Below are 18,534 nucleotides of genomic sequence, written 5' to 3'. Positions count from 1 at the left end.
AAAATGCAAGTAGAAAAATAGGGAACACCTTTGGTGGGAAGGTAACAGCATTCCATGCGCCTTCGGTGTTTAGTGGTGCCGGCCACATGACCACAAAGATGTCTTCCGACAGCGCTGACTCTTTGGCTTTGAAACGGAGATGAGCACTGCCCCCTAGAGTCGGGAATGACTAGCACATATGTGCGAGGGGAAACGTTACTTTTAACCTTATACAACCATAAATTAGGGAGAGCCAGCCAATATACTAATCATGTAAACCATCATTTTCAATGCCCCTTCTCTTCTATTACACCCCCCCCCCCCCGGCAGCATTTATGGGAGAGAAAATATAGCTAGAGTAAAATAGTGCAGAATCACTTTATAAATTTTCCACTGAGAAGAATTCCATTGAATTTATTAATCTGCTCAGCATTCTGTAACATTTACGTACGTTAGCCTAAAAAGGAACCCTTTATATATTTTTGGATAATCTTAGATACGAAAAGTTCCCCTTTTCTAATTGATTCCCACAATCATATTAATCATGCTTAAAATGGCGACATTCTAGTCTTGCACAACCTTTTCACAATCTGAGATTCTTCCTTGCTCACTTCCAGTCAAAAATGGTGAGAGAAAGAAAAATGGATTAAGAGATTGATTTATGGGTCTGAAGGGGAAATTCACAAGCAAGTTCAACTTTTTCAGAGTTTAGAATGTTCCAGGCAGCAGAGTGGCTAATACAATGTGCAAATTAGCAGGGGGGGGGGGAGAGATTGGGATTGAAGATGAGGATCAGAGATAAGAAAAAATAAAGAGAGAGAAAAGAATTTGTTGAAAAGTTGGGCAAGATCCTGCCTGGATAAAATCTGGAACGGTGTGTTTTGAATGGGAAGCCTATGCAGAAAAGTAGGAAAACATCAGGGCTGGGCTCAGACATTCTATGAAAGACAGATGAGGTCTGTTCTCCCTTCTGAGTTCGGGGAAGAAGCAGCTTGATACTTGACTCTTATTTTAATATTTCTTTGGACAGCCCCCTTAGTTGGACTTAAGAGGAATTGCAAGGTAGGAGGTATGTACCAGTTTCTGTCTGTCAAATTTTCTGCCTGAGTAGCTGCTTCATCCCATCTAAGAGTGGAATGGAGCTTGAAAATTTATTTGTGTATTTGTTTAAGAGACTTTATATGGCTGCCCGCTCACTGTCAGTGACTGGGTGGATTACAAAAATAAAAACACAATACACAAACAATAAAAACAATAACCTCCCAGCCCTCTGGTGACAACAATCAATCAGGTAAGCCAGGGGTTCCTGCTGCCATTACTACCGGTTCGGTGCCTGAAAAAGTTTGCTCTGCATGCGTGTGCATTTGCACTTAAAATGATCTATGCATGTGCACAACATTAAAAAAGGAAAAAAATACATTTTTTTGTGTTTTTAAATGTGTTTTTATTTTCCATTTTCATTTTTGTACAGTCACATATATACTGTGCATAACTGGGGTCATATAACATTAAACAATAAACACAGCCATTCCTCTTGTCAACAAACCCCCCCAAAATAAAGACCCAATGTACCTCTTCTACCCTCCATACACCCTTTCTTTCGCCCCCCCTCCAACTTTCCATCTTCCCTCCATCCTTCCCCTCTATCCTACTTCCCCTCCCCCTCTACGACTCCCCTCTCCCGGTACACTCCCTCCCTTCCTTCTCCCCCTCCCTCCAGTCCTCTCTCCCACCCTCTCTACCCCTCTTTCTTCTATCCCTCTACTCCTCCCTTCGGTGTATTTCTACTATCTATTAATATATTCAGCTTATCCTATTTTTACAGTGGAATTATAGAGCAACAGTATACAAGTGCAATCACGTTACTTTAAAGTCTAACACATACTGTATATCCTCCCTCCCCCCTAACACCCCCCTCCCTTCCCCCCCCCCCCCCGACTTCCCAGAGCCTGTACACGGTATAGATTAAAAATACATTTTTCAATGAAGATTGTTCTGCGCCACTGAGGATAGAACCGGTATGGACACTTGTCCATCAGAGTTACTACCTATTCAGCTGAACTGTACTGTACTGGTAGGAACCAACCTCTGAGGTAAGCCATTTAATAGGCTCCATCTCATTCTGGGTTTCCCAGACCGGTTGGCAAAACCAAGTCATCCGATCATTGTAAAAGAGTGTCAAAGTGGGGGCCTATCTAATCCCCAATGAATGATGTTTGAAAGTGAGGGAGCCTCCATGGAGAAGGCCCTTCTTCTGGGTCCTGCAGGATGTATTGCTTTGAGAGAGTGGACCGGCAATATTCTCTGCCTCCCTTCTCTGCTCGGTTGGGGAGGATGGAACTTGGAAGAGATGGTCCTTCAAATAACTTGGTCCCAACTCATGTAGGACTTTAAAGGTGAAAAACAGCATCTTGAATTCTACCCGGAAACGAATCGTCTCAATGGTGCTTTTTCCCAAGAGGCATCTGGACTTTCTGATTTTTCTTTGAAGATGCTGAAGAAGCTTCTTGGAGCTGAATAGCAATAGCACTTAGACTTATATACCACTTCATAGTGCTTTTACAGCCCTCTCTAAGCGGTTTACAGAGTCAGCATATTGCCCCAAGAATCTGGGTCCTCATTTTACCCACTTCGGAAGGATGGAAGGCTGTTTCAGGGAAGAAGCTTCTTGGATGAGAAGCGAAACATCTTCAAAGAAAAACCAGAAAGTCCAGTTGCCTCGTGAAAAAAAGTGTGGCACGACAAAACCGCGAAGCCCTTATCCGCGGAGACATAAGCACGTCGCTAAAGCCGCAACATCATCACCGCGCGTCATCACCGCTGCGACAACAGCGCGGCAACAGACGGGCGCTTTAAAACGGCGCCGCGGCAGAAAGCCGATTTCAATTAAGGTAAGGGTTAGGATTAGGTTTAGGGGTTTGTTTTAGGGTTAGGTTTAGGGTTAGGTTTAGGGTTAGGTTTAGGATTAGGTTTAGGATTAGGTTTAGGGTTAGGTTTAGGGTTAGGTTTAGGGTTAGGTTTAGGGTTAGGTTTAGGGTTAGGGTTAGGGTTAGGTTTAGGTTAGGGTTAGGTTTAGGGTACTGAGTGCTTGGGAATGCGCGGATTTGCCCTCCGCGATTATGTCATCACGGTAGGGTCATGTTTTTCCTTAGCGCTTCGAACGGTGCGAATTAGTCTTCGCGCTTATGTCTTCGCGGATAAGGGCTTCGCGGATTTGTGGTGGAACCAAAAAAAGCACCTTTGGGACAACGATGACCTGGATGACTCAGAATCTCCATAGAAATTCAGCTATCATAATGGCATGAAAATTGAATTCAGGTAAGGAATAATAGAATCACAAGAATATAATAACTGTTGGGATTAATTTTGGGGGTTAGGGTTAGGCTACATGGCAATTCTTGAGACTCACTGCAGATTTGTTTATAATAGCTTACTCGGCGAAGCAGAGCCATAGCAGGATGTGGAAATATTCCTGCTATATAAAGCTGTAATGCCTCTCTTCTTATGACCCTAGATGCCTGGAATAGAAACTGGAATATAGACTTTAAACACACACACATGTACAGTACGTGAGCACACCAAAAATGGTTGAGTAGCTAGAAACTGTTATCATATCTCAGATGTTTTTTGGGGAAAGGGTGTTTTCAGATGCATGAAAAGGCTATGAAACGTAGATCCCAGCAGAGTCAGTAGTTCAAGCATTTGATTTCAGCCTTCGCTCAAGCTAAAAACATGACGTGCTTGAACTCTCAATAACAAAGCCTCAAACAATACCCAGCTCAACGTAGAGGTGCTGGTGGACACGCAGCACCTGTCCTTACCTCCAGCACCAATTCTAAAGCCATCCTTCCTGTTTTTATGAGTCATACTGCGGCAGTCTGCTCTGCCCAGCTCCTGTGAAGTGCTGGGTATCTCACAGGCTTCACTGTTATCACGAGACTCTTCCCCAGAACAGAAAAGGCCAGTATCTTAAACCCATTTACAACAAAGTTAGCCCCACTGAACACAGCAGGATGGAACGACACGGATAGAATTGCAGGGTTAATCTCAGAAAACTCTTGTATGGAAGAGCTATGTCTCTGAAGGCAAGGAAACAGATTTTACATTCAGATATAAACGGAGAGCTGAAAAGGGAACAGCAAAGTATATGTTTCCATTCTTGTTTGCCCTTTAAGGCAGTGATGGCGAATCTACGACACGCACGTCAAAGGTTTGGGGTGAACATGCCAGTCTTCCAACAACTATTCTCAAAAGCACGTCCTGTTCTCACATGATTCTCAGAGGGCTGAGTGAGAACGGAGTATGATCTCAGGTGGCCTCCGGAGCCTTTGAAAACTGCAAGAAGGGGGTCTGGTTTCGTGTGGGTGTTGTGTCCGGCCGGCACAGCCGACAGCCGCAGCCTATCCAGAGAGAATCTGATTGGCTCTGGCGCGGCTGCTGGCTGGCGGGAGAAAAGCCGTCGTCTGATTGGCTCCCCACCTGATAGCTGTCAGGCGGGTCCTGTCCTTCTGCACGCGTTCTGAAATTCTGTTGCTGTTACCGTTAATAAAAGGACTGGTTGAAACGTTACCTCAGCGTCTGCCTACTTAAAACTGGCGACGAGGATGAGCGACGTAGACCCTGTCCATTTTCTGGCCCTTGCTGCTGCTTCCTCCTTTGCCCCTTTTCGTCCTGAGGCTGAAACTTGGGATGCCTTCCTCGAACGCTTCAAGGTCTTTTTGCAGGCCCACGATCTATCAGACCTCTCTGAGGGGCGCAAGCGCGGCATCTTCCTGCACTCGGAGATGTTCGCCACTGCCCGTGCCTTGTCCGCCCCTACTCCATCTCACTCAATGCCGCTTGACCTCCTTTTGGCCGGCTGAAGGTTCATTACGAGTTGGCTCCCTCTCGATACGCTCGCCGCCAATTCTTTCGCCGCTGCATTCAAAAGGAGGGTCAATCTATCAGCCAGTACGTGGCTGAGCTCCGCACTGCTGCCATGAACTGCGAATTTCACGACCTCGATGATGCTCTCCTGGAGCAGTTCATTTATGGTCTTCAGGACATTTGGAGGCTACAGAGTCTGCAGAAAAGAGTCTTAAAGCTACTTTAAGAACAAAGGCCTAGTGCAACCTGAAGGAGCCTTGAATAGGCCACAGGGGCCTGTCAACAGAAAGAGAATACCGCCTGAAGATACGTGGCAGGTAGCAGAGTCCCGAGACCACAAAGCAACTTTTTTGAGGGACACTAATGGTGCTAGGGCTGAATTTGAGGCCTGGCTGCATCTACTTCAGGCCCAGCCTGGGTGCTGCTGTTCAGGGTGGGCTACATGGTGGTGGTGGTGGAGATACGGAATTGTTTCTCTTTTGTTTGGTGTGTGTGTGTGTATATGTGTGTGTGTGTGTGTGTGTGAGAGAGAGAGAGAGAGACAGACAGACAGACAGACAGACAGACATGCAAGCAGAAATCAAATTAGGCATTTTCCAATTTTTTGACACACCAAGCCCAAAAGGTTCGACATCACTGCTCTTGGATATATCCAGACATCTTGAATTTGGTGGTATTTCATCCCAAAGGACTAGGTATCGGGTTGTTGCCTAAATATACACACCTGCATTAATATCGACAGAAAAAAGAACCAATAAATTCATGGATTTGCCCTGCTTTTTTAATACAGGTAATCCTCGATTTACGATCACAACTGAGACCCAAATTTCTGTTGTTAAGTGAGGCATTTGTTAACTGAGTTTTGCTCCATTTTACGACCTTTCTTGCCACAGTCGTTAAGTGAATCACTGCACTTGATGAGGTAGTAACCCGGCTGTTAAGTGAATCTGACTTCCCCATTGACTTTGCTTGTCTAAAGGTTGCAAAAAGTGATTGCGTGACCTTGGGATACAGCAATGGTCATAAGTATGAACCAGTTGCCAAGCACCTGAATGTTGATCCCATAATCGTGGGGATGGTAACAAAGGTTGTAACTGTGAAAAAAGGTCATAAGCCACTTTTTTCAGTGCCGTTGTAACTTTGAACAGTCACTAAATGAAGTGTTGTAATTCGAGGACTATCTGTAATGGATAATTGTTAAAAATATTTCAAGTACCTCTCAATTCTCAAGATCTTTTCTGGAGTTGTGTATCTCAGAATGTACATAGACACAAAAAGGAATAAGGCGTGAATTTGATTTCATTCTGGATTTTGGAGTCTTTTTAGAAGATAATTGCCCTACCTTCTGAACCTTCCTCTCATCTTTTTATCTACAAGTCACATTTGGTGTCCCAAACAAAGGTGTGTGCCTAAATTATTTTGGATAGCTTCTAAAACTTTATCATTTGAGAGGGTGGGGGGGTGAGGTTTAAATATGCTTTAATTACAATGTTAGCATTTTATTGGACCCAAAAATGTTATCTGACTTGGTGCTTATAACTACTAACTACTGAAGAGGTCTTGAGATGGTAGGAAGGGGCATTCCTAAAGCAAAAAAACAAACAAACCTCTAATTAAAAAGTTTCCTTGCAACTTAAGCTTCTTTTTTTGGGGGGGGGGAGACAAAGAGAGCACATCAAATTGGAGAATGGCCTCAACTCATGTTATTTTATTGCAGCCAAACCATTCTTGCTGTGCTCTTGGTTTAGTGCGAGATAGGAAAGATAATTTGTTGCTGTCAATATTTTGATGGCTTATGAGAAGTTATGTCTTCTCTGCCAGCCTGGATTTTTTTTAAAGTCCTTGGGATCAAATTATTCTCACGTTGGGAGGCATATGTATTCTGCATTTGCTCAGTGGTGGTTCTCTTTGTAGACACCAGCAATAAGCAGGCATCAGGGCTGTCTTCTTCCATTAGCACAAACAAAACCTTGATAAAGCCCCCATTCCCTCCTTTTTCTGATTTAAGATGAGTATAGAACATGAAAGAATGTGTGAGGTGGGTAGCTTAGTTTTACTTATTTATTTTTCCTTATGCTACTGACTTCTCATCAGAAATGCTGTTTGCATAAGTCCCTGATTGATCCAGGAGAACCTATTCTTGCCGGCGATAGAAGCGCAGCCACTGAAGCTGCTGAAGTTGGAACAGCTGTGGAACAGGAGGAAAGCAGAAAGAGAAAGTGTGCCGTTTGGTGAGGAAATTTTATTATTATACAAGAGATTACCCCCCAAAAATCATATTAAATTTGAAAACAGAAGAAAGTAAGCGGCGAAATTAAGCTATGTTAGATAGTGTGTTATCCTTGTTTTTTTAAATCTTTTTTCATGGATGGAACTTTTGCAAATATTTCCTATTTTTTCAAGTGAATGGATTAGTTTTTCTTCTTCTACTTTTTATTTCTTTTTATATACCAATGGATTAAGATTTTTTTCCTTTATTTTTACAATGCTGGACTGGATGGTTTTTTTCTCCATTTAAGAAGGTTTTTTTTCTTTTCTCTGTAAGTTTGTATTATAAAGAAGATATTAAAAGGAATACAAAGAGGTCTGTAACAATAGAAGGAAAGGAAGTAACACTGCCACTTGGAGACTGGAGGCTGGAAATATTGTCCCCCCCTCCCTTTATCATTTGTTTTGCACTTCAAGGTCTCTCAGCTTGTTTACTGTTTATACAGGTGCTCTTTGGGAGCTCTTTCAATAGCTGGAGTGGAGAGAGGAGAGACATTGATTTTGAAAGATTATAAATGAACTCACTTCAAATCTAACAAAAAGCTTCGAATGTTATACTGGCAGTGTTTACAAATTGGAAAATTGCGCAACAAGAAAAAGAAACCTTAACATTGCAAATGATTATGTTTGGAATTCAAAAGATCTTAGCAGTAACAGAAAACAATTGAGAAGAGATTGGAGAATATAGAACGCAGCACAGTAAAATTTGATGGAAAAATTGAGGATGTTTATCAAGTGGAAAAAGTGGAGGACAGAGTTCTAAGAATTGAAGGGAAAAATAATCAAAGAAACAAGAAAACTGTTGCTATTGATAGTAAACTGAGCCTGACTGGAAATGAAAAGAGTGGAATATGGAAAGGGGGGATAGATGGACTAGAACTCTATCCCAGACTTCAAAGTAAAGAAGAAGGAAAGAGAGGAAAATTGATGGAAGTAAGGAGAGAAACTTTATCAGAAGCACGAGTGATAACTAAAGATAAGCTGATTGAAGAAGCAAATGGAGGGTTTCGAGTTTACATAAGAAATGAAATGAACAATAACTTGCAAAGAGAAGTCTATATAAGACTTACCAAGAAATTAACCAGAATGCTAATGCTACAAATGGCAAAAGACATAAGACTGCACTATTACTGGAAAGACACAGGTTGATGTAATGAAAGCTAATAAAAATTAAGTAAATTTTAGTTAAATTTAGTGTATTATGTATAAAATGAAGTGATGATGGTTATAGTTAAATAAATGATTGATAATGATAATAATGCATATATATGTATTGGTTTGTTAAGAGGAAATTCTATATAAATTGCAAATGGAGACTATGAAAGGAAGTTTAGAAATTAAACAATCATTTTTTTATTTAGAACATGTTATAAAGATGCAATTTTATTGTAGGATGTTGGGAGGAGTTAATGGAATGCCATTATGTGGTTTTGCTTTAAACTGGAATATTTCATATAAAAGGATGTAAAAACAATTACAATCAAATGAAGGCTGAGGTATGATGAAAGCAATGTATATAAATACTGTATACTTGATTTAAAAATATGTGATTTGATATGAATTATAGGTGATGACTGTGGGAGGGACGCACGGAAATTTTTGTAACCAACCATCACACTTTCTACAATTTGTAATGGAAGATGATTTTGTGTTTTTTTTGTCTGTTTGTGTTCATTTAAAAAATAAAAAAACCTTTTTTTAAAAAAAGAAATGCTGTTTGCATGAAGCGTCTTCTTCCTTTTTGCATGAAATTCATCCTGGTGGATTCTCATCCTGGGATAAAAAAAAAAGAAAGAGTAATATACTTGTGGGGCAAAGATTCAAACCATAACATAAAAAGGATGCATCCAATGAACTGGGAGCAGACAAGAAAGTGAAGATGAGAAGAAATCTCTCCTCTGAAGAGCTCCAACACCTTTCTGCTACGGATCTCATCTATGTTCTGCCAGAGAAGGAGTGGCACAGGGAAGGAATGAAAAATATTGGAGATCTTGTAAATGAATGAATTCTGATGTGATGCAGCAAATTTGACACCCATGGAATAGGGCAAGAGTGTGTGTGTGTGTGTGTGTGTGTGTGTGAGAGAGAGAGAGAGAGAGAGAGAGAGAGAGGGAGGGAAAGGGAGAATGAATGAATATGAATGAATGCCAGGTAATGTAATGGTTAAGATTTCCATTAAGTTAAAAACTTAAATTACTGATTTTCTTGGTTCCTTACTGCCAGTACTGCCATTATCATGCAACAGCAATAGCAGTAGACTTATATACCGCTTCATAGGCCTTTCAGCCCTCTTTAAGCGGTTTACAGAGAGTCAGCATATTGCCCCCAACAATCTGGGTCCTCATTTTACCCACCTCGGAAGGATGGAAGGCTGAGTCAACCCTGAGCCGGTGAGATTTGAACCACTGACCTGCTGATCTAGCAGTAGCCTGCAGTGCTGCATTTAACCACTGCGCCACCTTGGCTCTTCAACTACTTCAACAGTAGTTGGTGATGGATCTCACCCTCCTGCTCCACATCATGCCATCTCTGCTTTTTCAGAAGAGCTTCTGATGATGTTCAGAAATAGACACACAACTTGAACTTGAACTATGGGGAGCTCCCTTCTACTTCACCCCATCTGCTGGTTAGACAGATGTCTAAACCTATCATTCTGCGCATCTACCTTGATTTGCTCCCACGTTCATGTTAAGGGGAGTGATTGGTGATTATTTTTTCCTGTTGATCGATTCTATTTTATGGGAGGGGAAACAAAGCCAAGAAAATCCATCACTATCTTTTCTTAATTGGTCTTCAATAAATAAATAAGGATAACACCATTCACCAACCGAATTCTATTGTAGAGTATAAATCAGCAATGGAGACAGCATAATGCTGAGGCCTGACAAGCCAAATACATCTCTGTGGAGAGCGGAGACAACTGTAGCAGAACTGACAAGTAGACTAGCTTTTTGGTAACCTCTCCAAGTATTGCCACCTTAGCACTACCTGAGTGGGGAGACCCAAACTCAAGGCCTTTTGCAGCCAGAGAAGCTCATTGACCAGTTACTAGTTCAGCCCAACCTATTCATAAGGTCATTGTGGGGAGAAAATGGGAGGGGGAACCATGTGCCTCATTCTGAGGACTTGGATTAACTACTAGTGCTGCTACTATTAATATTTACATTGGAATCTACTGATCTCTGTCTGCAAGCCTCCCCAGAACACTGTTCTCCAGCCTGGTGGCCTTCTGAGTTGTTAGGACAACCATTCCCAGAATGTTATTTGTGCAATTCTGAAATAACCGCCAGATACTATTTTCTTAAGAAAAGAATCATCCTGTGAGTCAAGGACACTGAACTCAAGTGTAATGCATGTGCAATTGGGATTCTCAGTGAGCTGATCCATGAGTAATAACCTTGGATCAGTGGTGAAATTCAGCAGTTTTGACAGGTTCTGGAGAACCGGTAGTGGAACTTTTGAGTAGTTTGGAGATCCAGCAAATACCACCTCTGGCTGGCCCCAGTGTGGGGAGAGAGTGGAGATTTTGCAATATCCTTCCCTTGCCACGCCTGCCAAGCCACGCCCACAGACCCAGTAGTAAAAAAAATTAACTTCACCACTGCCTTGGATAGTGCAATTTCCCCCCATCTCTGAATACCTTTGATCATTGAAAATTCCCTTAGCTGAGGTCCCTTTAAGATACAACCATCCGCATCAAACCCATTGGGTGAGGGTTAGAATTTCCCCACGGCTGAAAATAATGTCCTGAACTGAGTGTGGCTATCACTGGGCACCTACCAACTCCAGCACCACAGTAGGAAATCTCTGGTGTCTTTCCCATGATTGCTTCCTGGTCACCTTTCAATTGAGAAGAGGAAAAGGAAGGGGTGACGTTCCCCCCCATTGCCTTATGTACCCTCGTGGGCAGATTGGGCTCAGAGGCTGCAAAAAGGTGGGGATGGCAAAGTGAGGATAGTAGTTCATTCAGGAAGAAGACTCAAGAGAAGTCATCTCCAATCGGCCCGCTCCCTAAAATCTGCATTTGGGTTGCATTTTGTGTCCCTGTAGCGTGTATCTCAGTTCGCTGCTTACGCCATTTGTTCAGAAAGAATTATGCTGCTTCACAGACGGAGGAATCAGTCTCTGTTCTTCCCCCATTTCCCCCCCCCCAGCTATCTTTATGGATGGAGGGAGCTATCTGGTAAATTATTGAAGGGTTTTATAAAAATTAATAGAACTTGCTTCTTGGATCTGAATTATTATTTCAATAAGCTCCAGCTCACCAGTGTGAAAGAGAGTCTGCCCTCAGAAATTCATTTTAAGTTTGAGTTTGTAAAGTTCACGGGCTGAAAGCACTGGTAGAAACGGCTGTAATGTACTCAAGATGGATTAAGTTTTGATTGATTACATAATGCATTTTTTTGATTTGGGGACGGAAATGGAAACCAAAGCCAATAAACCTTGAAAAGCTGTGTATATTTTACACATTTCTCATCATTTATATGGTGATATGGATTCAATGCAGTTGCAAGCATTCTCTCTTATTCTATTCTAAAAGCCTGCACTCATTCTTTGGATCCATGTGTCTATACAAAAATATTTCATCTATCCTATTCTTATGTCTGTCTGTCTGTCTGTTTGTCTGTCATCTATCATTCATCCACTATCTATCTATCTATCTATCTATCTATCTATCTATCTATCTATCTATCTATCTATCTATCTATCTATCTATCTATCTATCTATCTATCTATCTATCTATCTATCTATCTGCAGCCAAGGTGGCGCAGTGGTTAAATGCAGCACTGCAGGCTACTGCTAGATCAGCAGGTCAGCGGTTCAAATCTCACCGGCTCAAGGTTGACTCAGCCTTCCATCCTTCCGAGGTGGGTAAAATGAGGACCCAGATTGTTGGGGGCAATATGCTGACTCTCTGTAAACCGCTTAGAGAGGCCTGAAAGGCCTATGAAGCGGTATATAAGTCTACTGCTATTGCTATTGCTATTGCTATTGCTATTGCTATTGCTATTGCTATTGCTATCTATCTATCTATCTATCTATCTATCTATCTATCTATCTATCTATCTATCTATCTATCTATCTATCTATCTATCTATCTATCTATCTATCTATCTACCTACCTACCTACCTACCTACCTACCTACCTACCTACCTACCTACCTACCTACCTACCTACCTATCTTCTACATACTTACCAGTGGTGGGTTGCAGGTAGTACGGGCAGGTACGGGCGTACCGGAGCCTGCCCAGAGCACTGGATACCGTTCATCCGCCTGCCTGAGCTCCTTACATGTCTTTTAAGTCTTCGCCGCTACCGTGCACGCGCATGGTGTGTACAGTGCCTGCATGATGCTCCGCTGAGCAGCTGGAGCACACGGAGGCTCGCAGAGGTGGTAAGACGCATGCATGGCATCGGACCTGGGTACCTGAGAGACCGCCTCCTGCCAATTACCTCCCAAAGACCGATTCGATCTCACAGGCTTGGCCTTCTCCGGGTTCCATCGGCCAGTCAATGTCGGCTGGCAACCCCCCGGGGGAGAGCCTTTTCTGTTGCTGCTCCGGCCCTCTGGAACGAGCTCCCCGTGGAGATCCGGACCCTTACTACCCTCCCGGCCTTCCGTAAAGCTACCAAGTCCTGGCTGTTCCGACAGGCTGGGGGCTGTTGAAATATCCAGCCCCGCCTCAATTGTGAATGTTGTGCATTTTTAAATTCTTTGTATTGTCTTATTTATTTCGCTTTCCCTGTTTATTGTGAGTCCTTCGGGAGTGGGTGGCATACAAAACCAATAAACACCGAAACACTGACACACACAACACACACGCGCTGCACACATGTGCACACACGCTGTGCGCATCCATGTGGATGATGCTGGGCCTGTTCCAACCGTATCGTTTGGAACAGGATCTGGAACCCACCACTGCTACCTATCTATGATATAAGACAGGGATGAATGGCAACTAATCCTCAACTGCCTCCTGTTCATTTTAGAAACTCCCAATAGTTCCAGCCATTGTGGGAATGTCGGGAATTGTAGTTTAATAAGAGGTGGAGAAACAACTTTTCCCAACCTTGATATAAGAGGTTACCAAATTCCTAAAGAACTTTGGGGATGTCTTATCACGAATGAAGGCGAATAGATGTGTCCCAGGATAATGTTGCAGGATCCAATATGGGTTGGGCACTGGGACCAGAGGTTTTATCTTCCAAGCTTTCAGACTTGTGCTGGAGCCCATCTTCAAAAACTACTGGTTCTGTGGGTGTGGCTTGGTGGGCATGGCAGGGGAAGGATACTGTAAAATCTCCATTTCCTTCCAATCAGCTGGGATTCAAGAGGCAGAGAATAGATGGGGCGGGGCCAGTCAGAGGTGGTATTTACTGGTTCTCCGAACTACTCAAAATTTCTGCTATTGGTTCACCAGAACTGGTCAGAACCTGCTGAATACCACTTCTGGACTGAGATTTCCTTATAGTTCAGTGTCTTAACCACTGGATCAAACTAGCCCTAGGGTTTCTAATATTATGGATGATACTTTTCTGAGTTACTTAAGGATAATACCTCTGGGTTTTTTTATTATTATTTAGCAATGGTTTGTTGAATAAATCACAACCCATAAATATGGGCCACAAACATTGTGTATGACTTCACACACTGCACTAAGCCACAGACAAACAACTGTTCACAATGACCCTGTATAAAGTGTGAATCTAGTCACTGAATGAGACCATTGCTCCCTCTACTCCTGTGCTACTCACAATGCCTGGTAAGGGTGTTGGAAGAAATGTCCTTTTGGGTTTGGCTCCAAGTGGGGAAAAAGACACTGGAAACATGGAGGCTACTTGGAAAGATGGTTTAATGGTAAACAGAATCACATGGCTTGAGCTCTTGAACAGAAAAGGTGATCACATGCTTCCAGGTGTTGGGTGAAGAAGAAAAGAAACCAAGACGCTGAAAGTCCCTGGTTTTGTGCCCTCTCTGGCCTTTGATCTTGATTGTCTCTTCTGATTGGTTATCAGACTCCCATGGGGCCATGCAGGGGCAACTCTGTAGGCTGTGCTTTGAAACCAAGTTTGGTTGAGCATTGCTTCTTCCCAAGTGCCTTGTGGTGGGATGGGTAAAGGGCTAATACTATCATGCCTTAATCCCACCCCCCTGGAGCTGAAGGGGGATCTGTAGAATAGATTGGCTCAGGCTTTTTAATAGCCCATTGACAAAAGTGTGGGCTATTAAGAGTGAGTCTGTTTCCTGCCTAAAACATGTTTCTCCATTTCTTATCCAGGGAAATATAATATTCTGCCTTTTCAATATTTCCCAGGATATTTCATTTTTCTAAGAGAGGGCTGGGTTTTAACCTCCTACTTTCTACAAGAATATATATAGACAGAATTTTAAGATTTAACAATCTTACCCAGCAATGCCAGGAACTGACCTTCTGCACGTGAGAAATGGACTCTATTTTAGAGCCAGGAAACTTTCTCTCGCAAAGGGAGATTATGTCAAGGAACACAAGAATCTTGGTTGTCATGTATGTCTGCTAATCTGTCTGCCCACAGACATGAAGGCAGAAAAGGCAATACATGCATTGATTGGGCTACAGAAATATCCAACCCGTAACCACATCTCTGTACAGTAGATCTAAATCAGGCATCCTGTTAAAGTGGCTGGATGCAGATGTAGATATAACCTTCCACAGAAGCTCCAAGATAGGACAAGTTAATATCTTTTGCCAGAGATGGAATGTAGGATCCACCATAGCTAAGCTTCACTGTAATCGTGATTTACTTTGCCACCAATAATAAGACCAAATGTCCCCTGAAGCACGACTTCCCAAAATTTCCAGGTCTCAGGCTATCTATATGCACACAAGGACTAGTGTCAGGCTGTGGTGGCGCCGTGATTAGAATGCAGCATTGCTTGCAGACTCTGTCCACAGTCTGGAGTTTGATCCTGACCAGCTTAAGAGTGACTTAGCCTTCCATTCTTCCAAGGTCAGTGAAATGAGGACCCAGATTGTTTGGGGCAATATGCTGACTCTGCAAACCACTTAGAGAGGGCTGTAAAAGCACTGTGAAGCGACATATAAAGTCTAAGTACTATTTCTGTTGCTATTCATGCTCTCAGAGGAGCAATTCAGTCTGGTGAGATGTGTGTTCTTAACAAAATAACAACCTTAGGAATTTGACTGAGTCTGGAGACTCCCACATGTGCTTCTAAAGACTTTAATGGCTCTTCGTTCCAGGCAAATTGTTCCATTCTCCTGTTGACTGGTTTAAAGTCCTGAAGTTGCTGTTTACAAAAACACAAATGTTTCACTTTTAAGCTAATCCTGCTTGTTTGCAAAAGCCCTTAAGGCTAATTTTAATTGCAAGTAAATGATACTTAACTACATAAATTAGAGAAAGTTCGAGGCTCCGAGCATTTTTGCACCATAACAAGGAGTTAGGAAATGAATTAGCTCCAAATTGAAATGCGGGTGTCAGGGAGGGGGTGGGGGGCGGAAGGTTTCAATCTGAAATCAACCAAATTTGAGACATCATCAAGGAAAGATAATCACTCTGTGGAATAACAATTAGGAACTAGCTTACAGCCTTTGCATGGAGAATTTTTAATATGCCATTAGCAGATTTGACGGCTTCAGATTGTGTACAACAACTCAATAAGAAAGTTAATGAAAAGAGAAACCAGCCAGACCTAAGTGTCCTGCAATTAGAGTTTCTAACTGAAGTTTAATCTGGAGCTAGCTGACTGTGTCTCCTGTTCTGCCCCAGTTGAATCCATATGCCAAAGACCTAGATAGCCCACATATCAGTGGTGGGTTTCAAAAATTGTTCGAACCTACTCCGTGGGTGTGGCCTCCTTGGTGGGAGTGGCTTGCCGCCCATGTGACCGGATGGGAGTGCCTTGCCGCCCATGTGACCGGATATGAAGATGCCGACGACACTTGTCAGAACCACCTTAAATTACCTCACACACAGCACTGGCCTGCATAAGAATAGGATGTAAACTTGTTTTTTAAAAGGCATCTTTGGTTTGCATTAAAACAACTTCAACACACGCAATGTTCTGATTGCACCACAAACCCAGTAGTCGTCCTTACCTTTCACAGAGGCACTGAGTTTTATAAATATGAGCATGATAGTGTAGAATAATCATATCCAAGGACCAGTGGTGGGTTTCAAAATTTTTTGGAACCTCTTCTGTAGGTGTGGCCTGCTTTCCGGGTCCACTGGTGGAACCTCTTCTAACCGGTTCGGTAGATTTGACGAACCGGTTCTACCGAATAGGTGTGAACTGGTAGGAACCCACCTCTGCCACATATATACGTACACAGGGCCAGTCATGATTTCATTGGTTGTGTTTTGCTTTGTTGTGTTGAGTAAGCTACAGCTTTTGAATTGGCACACCCTACTGAACCAAAAACAAACCCATCCAGGAGTGGGCTGCTGGGGGTTTGCATGGGTTCGGGAGATCCTGTAGCTAGGATTCTGCCCAGTTCGGCGAACCTCCAAATGCCACTCCTGGCTGGCCATGCCCACTCTGCTCCTGACTTTGACTTCTGATTTGTGACTTGTGACTTTGCTTGTCAGAAGGTCGCAAACGGTGATCACATGACTCCGGGACATTGCAACCATCATAAATATGAGTCAGTTGCCAAGTGTCTGAATCATGTAACCATGGGGATGCTTGCACCAGTTAAAAGTGTGAAAAAAGGCCATGGTCATTTTTTTCAATATCATTGTAACTTCAAACAGTCACTAAATGAACTATTGCAAGTTGAGAACTATCTGTACCCTGGTGGAGAACTGGTGCTTATTAGTGAACTTCTGTTTTGGGCTTGCTTGGTCATTTTCCTCTTTTAAGAACTATAGTGTGGGTATCAAACTTTCGGCATCACATGGCTGTCATGTGATGTATTGCAACATTTTCCCCCTTCGCGGAGCTGAGGTGGGCGTGGCCTGTGCGTGACGCATCCAGCCCGCAGGCCGCCAGTTTGACACCCTGCATCTATTGCAGTGTTTTTCAAGCTTGGTGGCTGGGGAATCCTGGGAGTTAAAGTCCTCTCATTTTAAAGTTCCCAAGTTTGAGAAGCACTGTTCTAGTACCCCAGAATTTATGATCATCTGTGCCTGTCACTTGTAAAACCTGTAATACATTGGAATGACATGCTGTGAACGTTTCATTCAATGCTCTTTTGCTCCCTTGATTCTCATGAGTTGCTCTCTGGTGTGACTAGAAGCTTTCAATTGCAACAGCATGGAAATCACTCTGTGTGTGGGTATTTGTGATTGAGAGAGGGAAACCAAATCTGTGCCATCTGACAAGTTGTTGAAATAATGTTCTTAAGTCATCTTTTCACGCAGGAAGCGTGAACATCTTTCAGATGTTTAGGGCAATTTTTTTACTACCTGTTCTATGGGTGTGGCTTATTTTGTGGGTGTGGCTTGGCAAATTTATGTATCAGAGTGGAGATGGGAAATAAAATATGCTTTAAAAAACAGGCCAAAGAAATCAGCAACCTGAGCTGTGCTGAGCTGAACTCAGGAAAGCTGGAGGGTCCGTTCTGTTCTCTGCCTGTGAACTGGAGGGGGGCAGCAGCTGAGTGAGCAAGCCAGCAATCTGCCGGCTGCTGAGCACCCTGCTCATGAGTAAACTTGCTCACCAGTAAACTGCAGATTATAGGCAGCCAGCGGATCCTGGCATGCTCGCTTCGCTGCTCCCCCCCACGCTCACAGATAGCAAATAAAACTGCCGCCTCCATAGAGAAGGCGGGGAGGCTCGATCCCACTTAGGAGGCGGTAGTTGTGAAGCCTCGAGGCTCCCTGAGCAGCCCATGCTGCTTACCTGTGTGTAGGCACTAGGAGGCAGTTGTGTGGATGCATGTGGCGAAGACAAGGCAGGGTGAATGTGCGAGTGTACCGGTTTGGGGGCGTGGCCAGCCAGCCAGACATCACTACCGGTTCGGCGACCCACGCCGAACTGGGAGAAACCCACCTCTGGTTTGAGGCCTAAACTCTTACTGTTGACAGTGGCCTTCTTGATAAAAAAAATTTTCCCCAACAGAGAGCAAATTAGATCAGGAATTGACATGGAGTGGAAAAATGCAGAATCATGCAGAGTTTTCATACAGCAGAAAGGTAATGGACAGCAGTTCCACTGAAACCAAACAAAAGACTTTGATGTCACTTCTAAAGCTTTTTCTGTTGTTGTCCTAGACAATATCTCTTTTTTGAGAGTTGGCAATCTTAAAGCAACTTATCATGCTATCTATCATCTATCTATCATCTATCTATCTATCTATCTATCTATCTATCTATCTATCTATCTATCTATCTATCTATCTATCTATCTATCTATAGCTATATCACATTTATGTGCCACCCATCTCCTTCAAAGAGGGACTGATGCTGGGAGGATCCA

The sequence above is a fragment of the Thamnophis sirtalis genome, unplaced genomic scaffold (genome assembly GCF_051295495.1).
Source record: "Thamnophis sirtalis isolate CommonGarterSnake01/CBP01778 unplaced genomic scaffold, rThaSir2_p1.2 scaffold_5, whole genome shotgun sequence".
NCBI lineage: Eukaryota > Metazoa > Chordata > Lepidosauria > Squamata > Natricidae > Thamnophis > Thamnophis sirtalis.
This window is presented reverse-complemented; position numbering follows the sequence as displayed.